The sequence below is a fragment of the Drosophila hydei genome, unplaced genomic scaffold, assembly GCF_003285905.1.
Source record: "Drosophila hydei strain 15085-1641.00,03,60 unplaced genomic scaffold, DhydRS2 tig00000172-arrow-pilon, whole genome shotgun sequence".
NCBI classification, from domain to species: Eukaryota; Metazoa; Arthropoda; class Insecta; order Diptera; family Drosophilidae; genus Drosophila; species Drosophila hydei.
The window spans coordinates 751,291-772,906 of NW_022045682.1; the positions used below are offsets into that span (position 1 = coordinate 751,291).

Consider the following 21,616-nt stretch of genomic DNA (forward strand, 5'->3'; position numbering starts at 1 on the left):
GATTGCCTCTCTTAGTATATATTATATCTTGATATATGTAATTGATTTCTATATATCTATGTCTCAATCAATATTGGTACCAATTTTATTAAATTTTCACTTTACTTAATTTGTGCTTAGAATTTTCAGAGTTTGACGTCGCAAACAAATATTGCTAACTAGCATATCTCGTATCGCTATGATAGTGTGACGTCATATTGTGAAATGATCAATAGAATTCTATATAATTTTTAATAGTTTAACAAATAATTGAAATTTTCTCTAAAAATATAGTTTATTTTCGCTACTTATATATTTATTAAATAAACATTTCAAGGGAATATCGCTAGTATTTAATTTCTTTTATTTGTATGATACAAATTAACTAGAATTTATATCTTTATTTGCTTCCTTTATTTACAAGTTTTATGTATAATTTTTAAGGGCATATTCCCAATCATTTTAAAACTTGTTCAATATACCCATGAAGGCATGAAGGGCATTATAATAATTATACAAAATATTTCTAGCTTACAATCGACTCCTAGCTTCACTCTCACCACACCTCACTCTCACCTGTTCGCCTACAGGGTATCTGCTAGTGTCATACATTATTCACGCACTTCACTTCTTTCACTATTTTTATTTTTGCTGCTGGTTTTGCTGTGTGCATTTAATATTTGTGTCATTTTGCATGGCTCGTTGGATATAGTCCAAAATACATGTAACATCTAAGTATAGGTGTGTGTGTGTGTGTGTGCTATAAGTCCTGTGCAGTATTCTGCGTCCTGTGTCCTGACTTAGTTGAAGGCAGCGAAGCAAATGCCTTTGGATTTACATGTGTTGCACTGCGGGATTTGCAGTTCGCTGCAAGAGGAGCAGCAGGAAGCGCAGGAGACAGCAGCCAATGCCAATGTGATGCATACTAAATAAAATAACGACAACAACAACGAAAGAAGAGGAACAGGAACAGCACGCGATGCACTGCTTAAGTATAAACGGATTTTAAAAGCCTTTTGCCAAACACTTGTGCGCACGAAGGATAACAAGGATATTGCAGGCTATTGCAACAGCAGCTGCTGCCTGTCAATCCCCAAGCAACAAAAATATAAATATATGTAGATAGAGAATGACGTAGATGGAAAGTAAATTGAGACAGTTAGAGAGAGAGGGAGAGAGAGAGAGAGAGAAAGAGAGAAAATATGTGCAGTCAAAATATAGCTTAAAATCATGAAAAGAATTGGAAAATGTAATCTAAACTGGAAACTCTATATTCATGTACTCTGCTTCCTTCTTTTTATTGCTGTCTAATACATTCACTCTCTCTATCTCTCTCTCTCTATATATATGGCTATATAATATAATAATATTTATAATATATCTAAATATCTTTTAGCTTAGAGGCTTGAGTTCACTACAGCAAAAAGTAAAAGCTTTCAGTTAAAAAAAAAAACAATATTTTAAATATATTAAAAAATTAATGTATATTTTGTTAGTTTATTTTTATTTATTTAATAAAGAATTATTAATTTTTTTGTTATATTTTTCAAGTTTTTCTTCTGTTTAACTTTTTTCTCTTGAACTCTGGACACTCTAAAATATTGCATTATTTTATCTCTTGTATATTCCTTTATTATTTTGTTGTATCTTCTTTTTTTTAAGATCATCAAATAATTTTCCATTTTTCTCCCCTTATTTTTTAATAATTTTTTCTCATTTTGATTACTACTTTTGTTTGACTTTCGTCCCTTTAACAAAGTTTTACAATTTGCACACATCTGTCCCAGCTCTGCCTTTGTTTAGTTGAGACAATTTTCGAATATTCCATTCAGAGCAAATCCATTCAAAATGTGAAAACTCTATTACCCTTATCCCCCTCTCTTTTCTCTTGGTCTATCGATGTCCCTTCCTCCCTTACACTGATTGAACAAATTCTGCTAACATACAATTTGAGTATTGTTTGAACGATTCGCTTTGAGCTACTTGTCCATTGTCCTGCATTGTTCTAGACATTTTCATATGCTCCACTTATTCGCATATCCATGAATTGATGCACATGTTCTGCTATAAATAACAGAAGTTCCTCTCACTCTCTCTGAAGCTCTATCTCCTTTTTTTCCTCTACTTCTAGGCATTTATCTAACATATTTCGTTTCCCTTTGCTTTTGCCTTTGCTGCTTCTAACCTCATTAAACGTATGCACAAAGCTTCGCAGTTGCAATCGAATTTGAAATGAATACTCGAAATATATATTCTTTCTTTGCCATACGGTTTGCCATGAGGATTGTCATGTGGTTTGCCATGTGCACGGCCAATGGCCAAGTGCCTTTAACTGGCGACAGTTCTGCGTTCCGCTTTTGTTATCGTCTATGCAATAACAAAGTTTCAATTGTTTCGAGCACTGTGCAGGGTTTTTGACTTTTTACATTTGCTATGCACTGTCTTTTGAATCTAAAACGGGTATATGGGCTTTGTTCGACTTCAATGAATAATTTAAAATAAATGTTTGCCTTAATAAATAAATTCCATTAGTATTGTCTTTCAGCTATACAAGCTGAAAGTGGGGAATACCCCACCTAAGTACAATAATAATATAAATTATAAAAGCTACAATAATACTATATATTTATAATATTTTTACAATAATATTATAATACTTGTAACTCAATTTAGAGTTTTCAAAATAGGCTTTACTCAAGGAAAAACTTTGTGTTCAACAATTTTTTCTGTCATTTGAAATCTTTAACATATTTGGAGCTTTCCATTTAAGCTTTATCTATGATTGAAAAACTTTACTTCAACCGTTACTTTGCTGCGTAAAGTATCAAGTAGTCATTAAAACACTCTTAAATAATTAGAGCTTTGAAAATGAGCTTTCAGCCTGCGCTTTCCCAATTAAAAACTTGACATAAACTCTTCTACGTATTTAGATCTTTAAAACTAAGTTTTTACTACTTTCAAACCTTATTTTCTACAGCTTTTCAGTTGTGTAGAGCATTAGGCAGTCTGTGCAACTCTTGCACACTGCAAGCACCAAGCAGCTGCTGCCATCTAACCGAAAAAATAGAAGAAATTCGAATGGTTAGCCCGAGTTGTCATTAAAATCATATGGTGCAGTGGTCAAAAGCGGGTCTCACTGCCTGAACGCACCCTGGAAGCAAATGAAAAAAACAACAACATTGTCAAAAGTTCAGATATTGCTGACTTATATTTCATATATATTTTCTCTTTTTTTTTCTCTCTTGTCCAACCACAACGCGACGACGGAGTCAGAATACGTTCGCATGTGTGGGCGAAGCTGACATGTTGCTCACATTTCGGAGAGTCAGAGTAGCTGGAAGCGTAGATACCCTATAAATGGGATATGCTATAAATGGGATATGCTAATGGGATATGCTATGCTGAGAGAACTTATGGAGCAGGAGCTGAAGAAGATTACGGCAAATAATTGACAGGGATTACTACTGGATGAGCCAACATTTATGATAGGTATTCATGAATAAATAAATAATTTTTGCAAAAATAAAACACAATATTCGTAAAACTTTTTAAATAGACCTCGTTTGACACTCATAATACCCACATACTCTAGTCAGGGTATACTCAATTTAGATATATGCATATATATAACATGCTTAAGTCAACATACCCCATATGCTAGGGTATGTTATAAAAATAGATGGGCAACATCGTCTGGCCGCAATGCAAAAGTTTCCAATATCAGGTTGGCTGGCAAATTCATTCACAATTCACGACTATTCCCTGGTCACTGTGTGGGCGGCGCTGTCTCTCTCTCTCTCTCTCTCTCTCTCTCTCTCTCTGTGCGTGGGTGTGTGGTTGGAGTGTGTAGCTTGTATTGCAGCGAGCAGCTCCGATGGCCGCATATGCATAGAATTTCATGACGTCATTAGCGTTAATGACATCAGAACTGAGGCAAAGTTTAAATATTTTGCAGCTTCTTAATGAAAACTTGCATGTTGCAAATGAGCAGCAGCTGAAGCAGCAGCGGGGAAAATGAAAACGCTTTTCCATTGAAAATAATGAGCCATAAAGTGCGCGCACAATTACAGCGGAGCACAGAGCTGAGGCAGGAGGGAAAATCTATGTAAAATGTATCCAGATATTATGTGGCTTTGTCTGCCTTGGCTGAAAGGCTGCAGCACTATGAAAGTCTCCGGCCTTTTGTGCTTTTATCGCAGCTTGTATTTCACTCAAAGTTCAGGCAGAGAGTTTACAAAACACTTTTCAATCTTGAATCATTAATGCCAGACATTCAACTTTGAGTGACCCAAAAACTTGGGACAGTTTTCTTTTCATTCCCATTGTTTGACAAATGGAAGACAACATTTTAAAAATGCTCAACGAGGATTGGCTGTCAGCAGCAGCAGAAGATGTGACAGAAATTCTTCTTAAATATACTAGAGGATTTAAGAACATTTGGGTAAAGCCGACGCACAATTTCCAGCAATATTAAAGATGCTTGACATGGAATCAGCCTGACCAATTAAGAGCAGTAGCTAAAGAATGGACTGCAGAATAATATTAGGCTGATGTCTTACGTTGCTTTTAGGTTTATTTTGAAGCTATATCCATGCCATTAGTAAGGAAAAGAAATCTCATTCCAATAGCAGTCTTAACTTGGCTAACAGTGCTGAAAGCGCAAGTTCTGCGTGACTCGTGTCTGCTAGAAGCTGCTAGCTCGATTGATGGCTAAATTGATAAAATGGCAAAACTTTCGAAATAAACTTTTGAATGTGGATCGATAGTATTGCTTCTCGAGAGCCAAAAGGTATAGCTGAGTCACAAATCTGGCAAGGATTAGCCCAGCTAGAGTCAAGTACAAAGATCAAGCTTTGGATATAGATGTAGACGTAGCTATAGGCATAGATATAAAGATATAAATTGATATATGTTATAAGTACTCTGCCCAAATATATATATCGTCCATTTGGTTCACTTGCCACGAAAATATCTTGAGCTTTAGCTGCTTTTATGTCTCTCGCCACATTAGGTTCGTAATGGGCTGCTGTGAGCTGCGCACTGAGCTTCCACTTAATTTAATGAGCAGCTGGAAATTTATGCACTTGCCTAAAGCTCTAACGGAATTTATGAACTCTCGCTGTGGATTGCTTTAAATTAGCTTAATGAAACGGGCGGGCAAATTGAAAGGCAAACCAGAAATTACAAACAACAGCTCAGGCAAAAACTTGACCAGAAACTTAGCCAAAACAGCAGCTGGCCAATTGAAAGTGGCAACAACTCGCAACTTGCAACTGGAGCTGGTGCTGGAGCTGGAGCTGGAGCTGAGCTGCAGTTGCAACCAGAAATTGCCAAAACTGCGGGAAGAAGCCGCAACTTTAAATGAGCTACGTACCAACAGCTTGCTCTTTATGCTCACCTCAACTGATTGAATGGGGTATAAAGTGCTGGGCGACAGCAGGCTGCTCTCTGTATGACTTGGTTGTATGGAGTTTGCTTAGCTGTTAAGCAGCTTTGTCAAGCTTGTGCCTCTCCCTCACTCTCCCTCTCTCTGCCTAATTTGTTGGTCTATTTATGCTGCTGTCCCTACAGCTATGCCTTCTATCTATTCTTCTGTCGGGTATTCTTAATAGTCTATTCACTTTCTTCTCACACACTGCATTATCTTTCCATCTTTCTCGCCTGTCTGCACCTGCCGCCCTTGGGTCTGGGTATCTCCAAGTCAGTCACTTTCTTTGACTCGAGCAGCCCCAGTCAGTGGTTGCTGTTTATTCTCTTACTTCAGTAGCTGCTGCCGGTGTTCGGGGTGCGCCTGCTGCTCCTGCTGCTCTCGCTCTTCCTCTTACCACTGCAGTCGAATTCTCAATCCGTTTTGGCCGCCAGCAAAAGTTGTGTTTCAGTTCTTTCATTTTTGCAGTCGCAATTTGCGCCGCGGGCAGCCGCACAAATTAAATTGGCAAGCGCTTTACGAGGTGTTGGCCCCATTCACATTTTTTTCTTCAACTGTTTTTTCTCTCTTTGCACAGATAGACAAATATATACATTTTTATGTGTGTGCATGTGTGTGTGTGTAAACATATGAGTGTCTATATATTTGTTTATATGTTTCCTTGCAGTCATATCCTTTGATATGGTTTTTTTAGGCCCTTTAAAGTGCTGAAGTGGGGTATGATATTTTTGTTGAGCTGTATGTAACTGACAGAAGTGGGCGTGGCTATTATAGTACAGGTATAGTATATATTCTTGAGCGGATTCAATGGCATTGTCCAGTCTGTTTAACTCTTCATTTGTACATCTTTAGGTATCAGTATAGCTTTGCTCTTATGAACTCCTCCTGTGCTATGATCAATATTGTTTCCATTTATCGATAACTTATTCATTTTCCATGAAATCGGTTAAAAATTGTTTATTGAAGTTTAGTTGCTTGAGCGCAGATAGATCACTGAAGTCATATCAGCTAAAAGGCTGGCAACAGCAGCACGTCACGAATGGGTTAGGGTATCAGCCAGTCGGGTATTCACGACTACAACTTTCTGACTTGTTTTTTGTATTATTTGTATACATATTTGATGTTATTCGAATGGATCCTTTGCATTTTTCATTACCCAGCCCGGCCAATTGGCGTTGACAGCGGCGCGGCGCGGAGCGACTGTGTGTTTTTATCCCTAAAGGATGCCAGCCAGGATAACAGCAGCAGCAACAACAGCAGCAATAGCAACAACAACGTTACGAAATAAATTTTTAAATTGAAATCAATAATGTATTTTGGAGTTGGTAGGCGACAAGGCCAACGCAATCGCATTCGCAATCAGTTAAGGATTTTAACTCACCTTTTAACATCCGGCAGCAGCTGAAGGCTGGAGGGCGTATCATACAGGATGCTGTTTAAGTGGCAGCTGATGAGCTCTGCCCGGGCTGCTGTTGCCACGAATCGCATTAACCATATCACACGAAATTATTTATTTACCCTTATTTTACATGCCTAAAATAAGCGATACGATTGAAGGAGGTTTTTTTTACCTGGCAGCATCTGAAATTTTCAATATAATTTAAGACTTAAGCAGCTCTGTGCCACACAAATTGCGTTTTTTATGTTAACCTGAACATGTAAAGGAAATTGGGTTCTAGAACACAAACTTCAGTCTAGGTTGAGCATATAGTGATACTATTATCGATAACTAAATGCCAGCCGCTGTGTATGTTATCGATATAACAGCTGTTGATGGGTTCATTATTTATTTAACTTTATTTCCAATATCAAGGGGTTTAAATTATAAAAAAATGTTCACACTTTTCTGTTTGACATAAAAAACAAGCAATTAGGTCATGGCAAATACCTCAATATAGTTGAAAAAAATCGTTATCGATTTATCGAAAAACTAACGAAAAATCCAATTTGAATTTGGAAACGAGTTGCCGCAACAGCAGGCAACAAAGTTGAAAGGATATGCAATGGCAAAACAACAAAAGAACGAGGCCAAGCGAGTGAGGGACAGAGAGAGAGAGAGAGAGCGATAGAGAGAGAGAGAGAAGAGGAGAGGGAGATAACAGAGGTAGAGTAACAACAAGCAGCCACCATTTTGGCTGCAGTTCGTGTATTTTTAATTAAACTCTGCGACAATTTGACATCAATATCGAAATTAAGATCTTGCAGGGGCTAGCCCCAAAGGCAGGAGAGGCGCGAGTTGGGAGGCGGGAGGTGGTAAGCTCAACAGAGCCGATTCCAGGCCTGGAAAGCCTGGCTGACATGTTGCACGCACTTCGTAACCGACTTCCGTTTGCCTCTTGCACCGGATATCCGCTGCAACAATTTTCACCATTTTGTTTTGTCAGTTTCAATTTGTATACGTGTGTGGGATATTGATGCGAACACATGGCTGTACCCAGCAGCCCAATAAAACGTAACGTTCGTAAGCCTTGAAGCCGGCCTGCAAGCAAAGATACGAGCATAAATTGACGCGGCAATAAAACATTTGCCAGACTGCGGCAGTCGAGGGGCTGTCAGTGTTGGTAAATGCTGGCGCAATTGTCGAGTAACGGCAAAATAATTACGAAAACACTGCAGCGAACGCAAAAATGTGACATCAAAATGCGAGGCCTCGAAATGTGCAGCGCAACTTAATGAAACGCACGAAAGTGTAGCCAAAAAAAGCTAAAAACTGCTGAAAAAGCACCCGAAAAAATCCTTGGAAAATACTGATTTAATTGCAGTCGCTGAATGCGAATTGCAGTATTTAACGAACTTAAAAGCTCATTGTTAAAAAATGTTATTTTTATATTTAAGCCGATTCCTAACTACGCTATCGATAAGAACAGTTTATTAAGCAGCTAATAAAAAGTTTTAAAACTTAATTTATCGGATATGGTTTAAACAATATATAATTTATAAAATTACAAGGGTAATCGTTTATCGATATTTATTTAAACTAATCGGTAAGTAGTCTTCACTGCCTTCTTCCTTTAAGTTCCTCAGCTCTTCATCGTCTTCGTCTCTTTAATCGATCGATCTGTTACATAGATCATATCATAATCGATATACTCTATCAACAGTTTATATTTGTCAACGTACCGTGCGAAAAATAAACAAATTAACAGCCATCGAATGATAATAAAAAGGAACAAAAAATATTTAAATTTGATTTTTTTTTATTATTTTTTCGCAGTGCAATTTTCACAGAGAACAACAGCTTGTGGCCTATAAAAACAAACAGATATTTGGATCTAAATTAAATATGCATCAACGATTGGGAGTGAAGAGGCTTAACGAATTAATAGCTGTTTGGAAATGGACAGCGCCATGAATTTTGACAGTGACTGTAACAGTAAAGATAAGTTGAATCACAGTGAAATGGGAATTTGATATAAAGAAAATTGAGTTAACTAAATGAAAAGTAAAGGTTAAACTGTTTTGGAAGCCCGCAAAAGTATGCTATAAAAATTAAGAAACTTCAGCTAACAGGCGCTGAAATATCCATTTAACACCTCAAAAGTTTACCGTTAGCTTCTAAGCGAATATGTTAGTTACACTTGCAATTTAAGCAGCGTGCTAAGCTTTAAGCTGCTTACGCACTTCGCAGCAATAAAATGTATTAAAAAATGGCAAAACAAACCGAAAGAAGCGAACGAACATAAAAAAGAACCGCAACATGTTCAAAGAAGATGAAATGTCGGCAGCGTAGCAAGCAAAATGGCTAAATGAATAAAAATGATTGCGGTATTTGTAGCAAGATGCGAAGACAAAAGGCAGACAGACGAAAGCGTGGCGAGGCAATAAAGAAAGCACAACACATCAGCAGCACCAAGTGGAGGGAGTGAGCAAGAAGATAAAATAAACACGCACACACAGAGAAGAGCACAGCACGCGTTGAAAGTTTTCAATTTTTACGACTTCATTAGAAACGCATGATGAGCAATAATGATAGAGAGTGGGTAGGAGCAAGACAGAGAGATAGAGGGAAGGGCAGGAGGCGACGACAGCTTGCAACTGTCTCGCAGTGCCCAACTACAACTACAACTATAAAAGGCAAACCGCAAACCCGAAAAGAAGCTCACACTACGACCACAAAAGCATAAAGTCTGAAGAGAGCATGGAAGAGAGGGAGAGCGGGAGAGCGAGTGCTGTGGTGAAGACAAGCAGAAGGCGGAGTCGAAAGGCGTTGGCATTGCCGCTGGCAGAGCTGTCAGCCACAAAATGAAGGAAGTGAAGCAGCTGGAAAATTACTCCACACACTTTATGAATGAATGAGTGCCGTTTAAGTGGCCAAATGTGTGACTTGAAGAGGGAGGGAGTGTGTAAAGAGAGCGCGAGTGAGAGTGAGAGTGAGAGCGACAAGTGCTTTGACTGTAATGAAAGTTTAAATTGTTTTTGTTTTGTGAATGCTTAGGCAAATATGTAACAGTTCTTGTTGTTGCTGTAGCTGTTGCTGTTGTTCCTTTTGACTTGAGCTAATAAATTCTGTTTGCAAACGACAAAAAAATACATAAACTGTTGGAAGGGGCAACAGAAATGAATGTGTGTGTGTGGGATAAACAGATGTATAAATAAGTAAGCAAAATGCAAAAAGATGACGTTTGATAGCTATTGTGTGTGTGTGAGTGAGTGTGCAAGACGACGTCGCTTGTTAGCTGTAGTGAGTGTGAGCGAGCAAGCAAGCAAGTGCTTAGGCAATTGTTGAGCATTTGCAATGGAATGGCAAGGAATTGATGATCTTTGAATTAGCTTTGAATGTGTGCGTGGAATTTGTATGCAAAACGATAAAGTGTTATAAATTATGACTATAATGTGCGTGAAAGAGATAGCTAAGCATATTGCTTTGACTTTGTGTGTCAATTCCCATATTGAAAAGCAATCATAAGCTGTTAGAAGAAGACAGATATATACATGAGTTTATGTCGACTTTAAAGGCTTTTCCAATCAAAATTATGAATTGATTCGACATTTTCGTTTATTTGTATCCTAAGTTATAATCTAAGATATACTCGAATTCTTTCCAATTCATTTTATTTCTTAGAACCATTTCGATGTGCATTATTTCGTAATGAACTTATAAAATAATGTGTTTCTTTATTAAATCAAAGCCAAGCATCGCAAATATTTACACAAATTGAATTTGATAAAAGAAAGTGAAGGAAAACAAAGTGAAGTCAAAGTCAAATGAAAGCCAATAAAATACTTGCAATTTGTCGAGTGTCCTTAATGCTTTTCACTCCTAAGACTCCTTCGGCTCCTCGAACTGCTTTCCGTTTCACTAATTTCATTTGGCAGCGAACAGAACTTGTTAGCTGGTAATTGATTTCATTAAGTTCTTGGCCAAGTGCAAAAATTCTCTGCCAACGACAACCCCAATATAGCTTGCAATAATATCAAATTCAAGTTGCTTGACAACTTGTCCAACAAGTTGGGCAAATGTTATTTTTCCCTCCTTCTTCTTTCTGCTTTGTGAATGCTTCCGATTCGTAGTCCAAAATAGTTGAGGCGGAACAGATTACTACTGCTTATTTTTTTGTCGGCTACAACCCTGGTCAAATTGACAGCTGATCAGTGTGCGCTATACATATATATATATATATATATATATGGGTATGTATATTTATTTTTCAACAATTTCCGCTATGGCTGATGCTTCTCTCTCTTGGGGTCTAACGGCTTGGGCATGAAACATGCCAAAGTTTCCGCTTACTTCTAAATTTGATCTATATTTTAAATTGACTATGTTGAGTCTATATTTTGTATGTCTCTATTTTAAGTAGCTCTGTCTCTATCATTATTTTTTTCACATTCTATCTGCCTTCTTATCCTCTTTCTCTGTCTATCACTCTGTCATTCTCTCTCTCTCTCTCTCTCTCCCTATTATATATATATATATTATATATACATATGATAATATTTTCTTTCTTAATATTACTTTCCATACTTCTAAAGATGCTCTCTGCTCTGCTCCATATACTTCCATTAATATTTTTTCGTTTACTTCCATTGTCTTTACTTTTCTCGTTGCCTTTCTCCTTTGTTACATCGCCATCTTTCTCTAATTATAGTATTTATTCTCCTTTATTAAACTTCTTTAACATTTTCATCTTTCCATTGTCTTTTTTAATAGCTCTCGGCTTAGTTTAAAGAGCATCTAAGTTTTCGTTCAACTTAACCCAACTTTTTGGTGTTTTTCCTCTGGTTGTTGTTATTCGTATTGGAAGGGGCAACAGAAATGAATGTGTGTGTGTGGGATAAACAGATGTATAAATAAGTAAGCAAAATGCAAAAAGATGACGTTTGATAGCTATTGTGTGTGTGTGAGTGAGTGTGCAAGACGACGTCGCTTGTTAGCTGTAGTGAGTGTGAGCGAGCAAGCAAGCAAGTGCTTAGGCAATTGTTGAGCATTTGCAATGGAATGGCAAGGAATTGATGATCTTTGAATTAGCTTTGAATGTGTGCGTGGAATTTGTATGCAAAACGATAAAGTGTTATAAATTATGACTATAATGTGCGTGAAAGAGATAGCTAAGCATATTGCTTTGACTTTGTGTGTCAATTCCCATATTGAAAAGCAATCATAAGCTGTTAGAAGAAGACAGATATATACATGAGTTTATGTCGACTTTAAAGGCTTTTCCAATCAAAATTATGAATTGATTCGACATTTTCGTTTATTTGTATCCTAAGTTATAATCTAAGATATACTCGAATTCTTTCCAATTCATTTTATTTCTTAGAACCATTTCGATGTGCATTATTTCGTAATGAACTTATAAAATAATGTGTTTCTTTATTAAATCAAAGCCAAGCATCGCAAATATTTACACAAATTGAATTTGATAAAAGAAAGTGAAGGAAAACAAAGTGAAGTCAAAGTCAAATGAAAGCCAATAAAATACTTGCAATTTGTCGAGTGTCCTTAATGCTTTTCACTCCTAAGACTCCTTCGGCTCCTCGAACTGCTTTCCGTTTCACTAATTTCATTTGGCAGCGAACAGAACTTGTTAGCTGGTAATTGATTTCATTAAGTTCTTGGCCAAGTGCAAAAATTCTCTGCCAACGACAACCCCAATATAGCTTGCAATAATATCAAATTCAAGTTGCTTGACAACTTGTCCAACAAGTTGGGCAAATGTTATTTTTCCCTCCTTCTTCTTTCTGCTTTGTGAATGCTTCCGATTCGTAGTCCAAAATAGTTGAGGCGGAACAGATTACTACTGCTTATTTTTTTGTCGGCTACAACCCTGGTCAAATTGACAGCTGATCAGTGTGCGCTATACATATATATATATATATATATATATGGGTATGTATATTTATTTTTCAACAATTTCCGCTATGGCTGATGCTTCTCTCTCTTGGGGTCTAACGGCTTGGGCATGAAACATGCCAAAGTTTCCGCTTACTTCTAAATTTGATCTATATTTTAAATTGACTATGTTGAGTCTATATTTTGTATGTCTCTATTTTAAGTAGCTCTGTCTCTATCATTATTTTTTTCACATTCTATCTGCCTTCTTATCCTCTTTCTCTGTCTATCACTCTGTCATTCTCTCTCTCTCTCTCTCTCTCCCTATTATATATATATATATTATATATACATATGATAATATTTTCTTTCTTAATATTACTTTCCATACTTCTAAAGATGCTCTCTGCTCTGCTCCATATACTTCCATTAATATTTTTTCGTTTACTTCCATTGTCTTTACTTTTCTCGTTGCCTTTCTCCTTTGTTACATCGCCATCTTTCTCTAATTATAGTATTTATTCTCCTTTATTAAACTTCTTTAACATTTTCATCTTTCCATTGTCTTTTTTAATAGCTCTCGGCTTAGTTTAAAGAGCATCTAAGTTTTCGTTCAACTTAACCCAACTTTTTGGTGTTTTTCCTCTGGTTGTTGTTATTCGTATTCCCTTTGGTCGCTTGTCATCTGCAGTTGGTGTCTGTGTGCGTGTGTGTGTCTGTGACATTGTTATCCTTTCGTTCGGTTGCTTATCCCTGTCAGTTGGTAAATGGAACATGGCGTTCGCTTTTCCCACATCTATGAAAATCTGCGCGTAAAGCAAGAATTTTCATTTTTCATTTTTCATTTTTTTGCACATTTTTTGCCGAATTTCTCACTTTGATTTTCTGATTTTCACTTTTCACCTTTCACTCTGGCTGCATGTAAATTGTCGAGCTTCATTTATCAGCCATGTTTGACTTTTATGTGCGGGCCATAACTTGCAGCACGGAGCTGGACACGGAACAACGGTTCGCCAACGGGACTGTACATTCGATAGCAGTTACCAAATATTCCGTTATTGTTTTCTTTTTCATTTGATTATGTCTCAGCTTTACCTGCAATCAATTGCAATAGTAATTGCTTATCTCTTTGCCTCTCTCTCTCTTTCTCGGCTTCTTGTAATTGACAGCAACTGCTGGAAATGTTGGTATATTTGCATATAATCAAGCCACGTAGCTAATTTATTGAGCAAATAACACTTTATCGATCGCTTGACATTTGACTTACCAAAACGTTGACGCCTGACTGCATCACAGGTGGAGCAGGTGTCAGGCTACCTCTTCGCTTGAATAACTAATTAGTTAACAGTTTTCAATTTCACAATTGCCACACGAGAAGACCCTTCACACAGACCAGTAAACCAAACGAATACCCCATTACCAGGTGACTCCAGGTGAAAATATGAATTGATGCGAAAATTCGTGGGCGAGCTCAGGTATCTAAGTAGCTGTGTGTTGAAATCTCCTAAAGAGAGTTAAGCATATTTATTGTTTTCTAATATAATTAAAGGTTAGGCAATGTTACCAGAAAACAGTGTTGTAAAACACTAAATTACCATCATTCAAAATTATTATTAAACATATGTAAAGCCTCCATTTATCATAAATCAAAACAAATTTGAATTTGACAAGTTTTACAACACTGTTTGTAGCTATAAGGTGTCGTTTTACAACACTAGACATATGTCAGATGGCTTTCGGCTATAATAATTGATATTCTGGACTATTAAGAGTTCGTTTTACAACACTGCTCTTCAGCACTCTTCTTCAACACTAAGCATAAGTTTAAATACAAATGAGATAATTAATGAAAATTAAGTTTTTTAATTCATTTATTAGATACTACTGATAAATTCAGATGCAGTGTTGCAAAAGCTTAGCAAGTTTAGTATTGGTTCAATTTATAGCCAAATCTTAGGAACTACTAAAAAACTCTAGCACAAACATACTGAAGAAAAGCCATTTCAAAACTTAACTATTTTGTATTGTTTGTGCAACACTTGCTATATTATGAGGAGTCAACGTTTTACCACACTGCTTAACGGCAAATATCAAAGCTAATGGCAACTAAGATATAATTGACAATTATTATAACATAATTAATATATTTCAGGAAAATAATGGTGATCTCTTACACTTTGCAGTGTTGTAAAACCTTGAAATGTGCAACACTATTTAATTTGCAGAGCCTAAGGACGCAATCCCAAAGGCAATTCCATACACAAATCAATTTGCATTCAAATTCATTCAGTTGCCCATAGCGAGCACTAGATGGCGCCACAAGCTGTGCAGCCTGTCAAGGCCATGGAAAGTGAACTTTGCTCTGTTCATTTATCCATAAATAGTAACCAAATTTATGCATTAAACTTGGCCTCTAAGTCTTTATGTAATTGGCTTTGGTGTTTATTTTAATAGATTCGACGCCTCCACACGAAATGTTCTCTTCGAGCTCAGCGAACTTTCAGAATTTTTCAAACTTTTCCTGGCATATGCAACACTCTGTTAAATGGCTTCTTATTATTAATGCATGGGGGCTCCTAACACATGTTTTGGCATTCCCAGCAGCACGCACAAAGTAAGTTTATGGGCGGAAAAGTAAAAGTAGGAAATATACCAAGTCTGAGTGGGTGACTTTCAGATACCCAGTGAAGAAAATAGAGTTTGAATTTCTTGGAAAATTACAGTAAAATTTAATTTCTTGAATTGAATTTTTCTTATATTCTTGAATACAGAGTTAAAAATATTAACAGAATTTTAACTAAAATATGTGTTGTATAAATTCAGAATACTTCTAGACTAATTGTACTTAAGATAAGCCCTAAAGCATATGCTAAAAGCCAGGAGAGTAAGAAAAGAGGACTTTATATAATACCCAAAACTCTGGTCGGTCAGAAGTCCATGTAGCTCATTATACCCCTGAAAGACGTACAGGGTATTGAAACATTAGAAAAGCCAAACTTTGAGAGCAACAACTGAGCGGTAAATAATAGCTTAACATGGCAGACTATCCAAATGTCAAAACACACAGCTCAGCTTCACTCATGATACCCTATATAGCAAGTATGCTGCCTACAGGGTATCATATATGAATAGAAGAAAGAGTACACTTAGATAGAGCAGATAGGAAAGTTAAGCCCACCTCAGCTTAGTTCATAATGCCCTACAGAGCAAAGCCCAATTTTACAGGGTATTTAAAACAAAAGAAACCCGAAAGAACAACACTAAATACAGCATAATATAGCAGATAGCCATTGCCTCTTCACATAGTTTGCCTGGGCACTTGAGCAAGGCGACGGGAGACGAGGCGAGTGGCCAAAACATTTGCACGCCTCCAAGCGCAGTCATAAACTAAAGCCTGTGGCAGCTACTACGTGCCGCAGCTGCTGCTGCTGCGGCTGTAGCACGGAACAAGGGAGGAGGCATGGACTCTCGGGCCGAATCTGCGTTCGATACGCTACGAGTCGAATATTTGGCCAGGGCCATGTTTGTTTGCTGTTTGTTGGCTGATTGTTATTGTTTTTGTAGAGGCCAACACGTTGTTAAAGCGTATGTGAGGGCTACGTGTAAGTGTGTGTGTATGTGTGCGTGTGAGAGTGTGTTTTCCAATTAAGCGTGCGAGCGAACAGACAACATGAAGCTGAGGTAAAAGCCACAGCTTGACTTGGCCAAGACGAAATGTACGCAGCATTTGCTTGTTATGTCAGCGACACATCAAAACACACACACAAACACATGCACACACACACACACACTCGCACACACACTCCATCATAGGCAGCACACAAAAAGTATTGCCTGCTTTTAGGCGCTCGCTGAAAGCCGCTCACATCTATTAGGCTAGCGCCTAACCGCGACAGCCTTGCTCGCTCTAACGCTCACTCTCTCTTTCTCTCCCTCTCTCTCTCACACTCGCAACTCTGCAATCAATGTACATTTGCCTAATCTGAGTTTTTCACTTTGCCAAATTGCGCTGCTGCTGCTACGTTTTGGCTTTTGTCTGCCTTTTGGCGCGTTGCAAGGTTATTATTCAATTTGCTCACATAAGCGGATTAGGCTGCCACACACATACCCTACAAAAACAAACGCATACTGCTGCTCCTCCCCTGCTTTCAAAACAAGCAATAAATCAGCTTACATTTACACTTTGCCTCTCACAAACTCCACAATAAAAAGTTTCAAATTGATGAAAAAATAGAAATTGTGAAAATTTCGTTGAGGCTTTTGCCTTTGTAATCGATATGAAAATCCGCTTAGCTTTATTTGCCATTTGTTGTTTATCAGCGTCAAGCATTTTGCATTGTCAACATAAAGCCAAAATAACAAGTCTTTGCTTGGCTCTCACCCAACCCCAACTCAAAGCCCAATTACCCAATTGCAAGGCAATCTGAGCTTCTGGCTGATAGTAGAGCAAATATTAATGAAGCTGTAACGCAATAACACATCAAACGAGCCAGCTTAAGGTCTGCCGCTTAAATAGATGAAGCCAGACATATACTTTACCTTAGCGAGAGAGTTGCTTAAAGGAGTTGGCTTTGAATTGGGCTGGAGTTAACAAATATGAAACATAAATGAAAATTGACTTAAGCTTGGCCCAGTAGACCAAACTCATTAGGCAACTAGCTTAAAGTTGTATCAAAATCAGTTCACAGTAATTGATATGAAATGAAAAGTCAGAGTTGAGCTCAGAGCGTAAATCTGACATTCAGATGTTCGTATCTGCCAAAGCCTCAATCATTAGTGCTCGAAATTTGAGCTTAAGATTTCATAAATTTACAATATTCAAAGTCTGCTAATGCATCACAGCAACATACATTGTGAATATAAAATCTCTAGCTTTTCTGCCATTCAAATTGCAGTTAAAAAACAATAATAATAAGGAAACGGAATACATAGACATGGCTAGTTCGACCTAGCTCATCGGTCGGATCAAGAATATAAATATTTTCATGAATTCCTAAGAAAAGCTTTATTTATTATTAATTTATAAATTATTTATTATTATTAATTATTAATTATATTAATTCTTTTTATTATTATTATTTTTATCAAATATTAATTAACAATTATTAATTATTGATTATTTATAATTATTTTTATTATTATTATTATTAATTATCAATGAACAATTATAAATTATAAATTATCAATTATTATTAATTATTTTTAATATCCTTATTATTTATTAACAATTATTAATTATTGATTATTAATTAATACAAATTAAAAAGCTTTTAATTATTAATTATTAATTAATACAAATTAAATTTAATTTAAAAAAAGGTTTTTATTACAATTATTAATTATTAATTAATACAAATTAAATAAAGTTGTTCGCTTTTAAGAGCTTTTAATTTGCGCCCAAGGCTCTGTACGCTTTCAATCTGCCCAAGAGCCCGGTTGCTCGGGGCACAATTTATATATGTATATGTAAATCTGGTCAACTCTGGTGCTTAACGTGTTTTTAATTATGTTTCAACGACAGGCTCATTATACAAGAAACACAGAGACAGAGAGAGGGAGATGCAGATACCTGCACATGAGTTAAACAGCGTATGAGAGTTCCATGATTAATGTATGAGCAGGCCAAGCATAAGAGGACGTCAGGCCGCCAGGACGACAGGACATCAGGGCGATAGGACGATGCGAAGGCAGGAAGTGAGAGGCTCGACACTCCACACACCGCACTCCAGCTGCTAATAATACACACACACGGTGAGTGTGTGTGGCACGTAAACTGACAATGACGTAAGGCGTTAGGCGTAAGGCATCTACGTAACGAGAGGCCGCGATAAAATTGCGGAAGCTGTGCGAATGCCGATGGCATCGCCCCACAGCAACTGATGAAAATGTCGTTTATATGCATGAAAAATGTGCCTGTCAAGTGGGTATACACGACTGCTGTATGGCTATGTGACAGCGGAAAGAGACAGAGAGAGACCAGAAAGTGTTCTATAAATGAATATAATACATAAAGTTAACTAAAAGCCTTTAGAATCATTTCTAAAAGGATTTCACTCTAGAAAGAAACGTTGCTCAGAGATCGAGAGTTGAAAACTCAGAAGTTAAGTAAGAATCTCTAGATCAATATCAACTAAAAATACTGATAGCTATATAGAATCTGCTCGATAAAGGTAAATTTTGCAGGGCAACCCTTAGCCGAGTTGAGCTTTATTTGCCACACTGATATTTGTTGCTTTTGTTATGTGCCACGGGCCAATCGCATCGTCAACCTTTTCACCTCTTTTGTATGCTCGACACACGCGTTGCCCTGCACTAAGGAGTATGTAAGAAGAAGCAGGCGGAGGCGAAGAGGAAGAGGCAGTGGAACGTTTGTTTGCAGGCAGGTAAAATGTTACTCACCTGTCAGTTGGCAAACAAGGTAAACGCCTCAGCTATCAGGCTAACCATATGGGGCTCAGACTTCGTGACACTCTCATAAACGATTCAGATTCTGTTCCAGTTGCCTGTAAACCTGCCCCAGCTGCCCCACCTGCCCCATCTGCCTTACCTGCTGCTGACTGCTATCTCCTGGCTTAACCTTGTCGCTGACAACAGCATCCGTTATGCCGCATAGCAACTGGCTTTCAGTTTCCGCTAAAGCTTTTCATACGGAAATCGGTTTGTCTTACGGCTGCCTGCACATGCGGCTAGCAAAATGCCGCTGCATTTGTAGAATTTTATATTCTCAAGCTGACGACGAAAGCGCACCCTGTCTGAAGTAGCTTAAGAAATATGTGAAGGATGTTCTTAACTTGCGAAGCTCGTTCAATTTACCTCTAAGATTTGGTTAAGCACACGCAATGATTGAAAATAAATTTAATTCTGGGTTTGGTTGGAGCAGCAGCTTTTTATGTTTTTCAATAGTTTGAGTACGGCAAATTTCTCTTAATTTTACTAAACCTATCGTTATGAATATAATCTAAAAGTACGATCATATAGCTTGAAAACTAAGCCGATTTTTGTATTACTTTTAATGTTCTTCCAATTTTTTTTTTATAATTTTCAACTTCAGAATTATATATTTTCGTTAAATGAATTTACATTTTGGTAAATGATCTCTAAGAGAGCACAACATTTTCATATCTTTGCGAGTTCATGATCAGGCATGAATCTTTGACATAAGTAAGAAATAAGATTCGGTGACCCACGGGTTCTCTTCCAAACTCAAAACTCTAAGAAATGCAAATGTTATCCCAAGCTAAAAATAATACTTCAAAAAAATTTTTTAAAATTGTAATTGATCCGTTTTCAATTTTTTTAAAGCTCCAATTTAACTTTTTAAATTTTAAAAATGTTTTAAAACTTTTTATTACATTTTCAAAATTTATAATATAAAATTAAAGTTTTCCGGATTCAAAATTTTTAATTAGAATGTTTAAAAATACAACTTTTTTTCAAAATATAAAAAGAAATTTCTGAATTAAATTTTTTCTTTCTAATTTTCCAAAATTTCTTAAAATTTATGAAGACTTTGTTTTAAATTTGGGATAATTTAATTAAGAAACCGTATAATTTAAGAAGATTTTAATTGAAACTGATTTCCTTACCTAGAACACTCTTCGCCTCAAGTGACATGCGATGCGCGCAATTTTTGCCCAACTGCGACTAAGCGAAATTCCTCAATTTGCGTATCTTGGAACCGTCTCTTAAAATGTTTTATCTCTGCGGCTGTGGCTGCGGCAAACGAGCATGACACTTTATTCCATCGTGCTGGCTCGCTTTTTATGCTACGCTTTATGCTCATGTTTACACAGACTGCCCGCCACGCCCCTGCAGCGACGCCGACCAAGCCTACCTCACCTACTACTTACCTTCACATAATTTAAAGTGTTTTGCCCTGCCTTGCCCTGCTTTTGCCGTTTATTATGTTTTACTTTATCTTAAAAATGAAGAAATAAGAGCAGCAACAACAACATGACGAAATTAGCGCAACAAACTCGCGTCCTACGTGTCGTATGCGCAATGTGCCGAAAGTTGAGTTGAGTTGAGTGCAGCCGAGCCGAGATGAGATGAGATGAGAATATAAAGTCGTTTAACCTACGTGCTGCACATTAGAGTATGCGCTGAGCACTTGCCGGCTGACAGATTTCCTGACACGCCCCTCGCCCCTTAAACCAATTACATTAAGTATACGCAACGCCGTGCAGAGCTGCTAAATTTTTTGCATAGAATAAACAACATTTTGTCATTTAGTTTAATAATTGTTTCATTTCATGTCAGTTAATTTATTTTTTTTGCAATTTTTATTTGACGTAAATAAAAATTTCAATTTAATACGCATACGCAACGTATGCGGGCAAAACAATCATATAATATAGTTGTTATTTGGTTTTTCTACTCCAGTTTTGTGTGTGTGTTTGCTGCTCATGAAAGAACTAGTAAATAAAACAAAAACTCATACAAAAATTAACAATTTATTTCTATATAGAAAATAATAGAAAACTAAAACACGATGCAAATATTTTTGATGGAATGTTAAATTGCTTTGGAAACAAATTAAATGCTGCTTTGTCTGTATCGGATCAATGTAATTTTCCTCTCTCTTTTTTATGGATTTTCTGTGATGCGAAATATATTTTAAGCAGATTTCCGTTAAAGTTTTCTTTTAGTTTTGGCCTTTGAAACTTTAAATAATGATATTATATACACTTAAATTGGTTTTTTAAGGATTTACTTAAATTTATAACTAAAACTAATGATAACATTTCTCTCTCTCTCGCGCGCTCTCTCTCTCTTTCTTTCTCTGTCTGCCTTGTCCTACCTTTCTTAGAAGACTCTGAGCTTTGTTTTAAATAGAATTGTCAAGTATTCTGTTGGAATTCAATTCGATTCGATTTATGTTTTAGAATGCTAGCTAGATATATAGTGTTTGCTTCCAACGGTTAATTGACTTGGGA

General features: G+C 36.8%; 1 long non-coding RNA gene across 3 annotated transcripts; it reads right to left on the reverse strand.

Annotated features, from left to right (window-relative positions):
* Window positions 1-13,090: 13,090 nt before the first annotated feature.
* On the reverse strand, window positions 13,091-14,121 carry LOC111599376. 3 transcript variants are annotated; one of them, XR_002751428.2, is made up of 4 exons: window positions 13,948-14,121; window positions 13,776-13,855; window positions 13,557-13,702; window positions 13,091-13,486 (listed from the first exon to the last, which is right to left on the reverse strand). It is a non-coding gene; the product is annotated as an uncharacterized LOC111599376 (long non-coding RNA). The 3 variants fall into 3 exon arrangements; XR_002751429.2 differs by having other exon boundaries at window positions 13,091-13,702; window positions 13,776-13,852; XR_002751427.2 differs by having other exon boundaries at window positions 13,091-13,702.
* Between the last annotated feature and the right edge of the window lie 7,495 nt (window positions 14,122-21,616).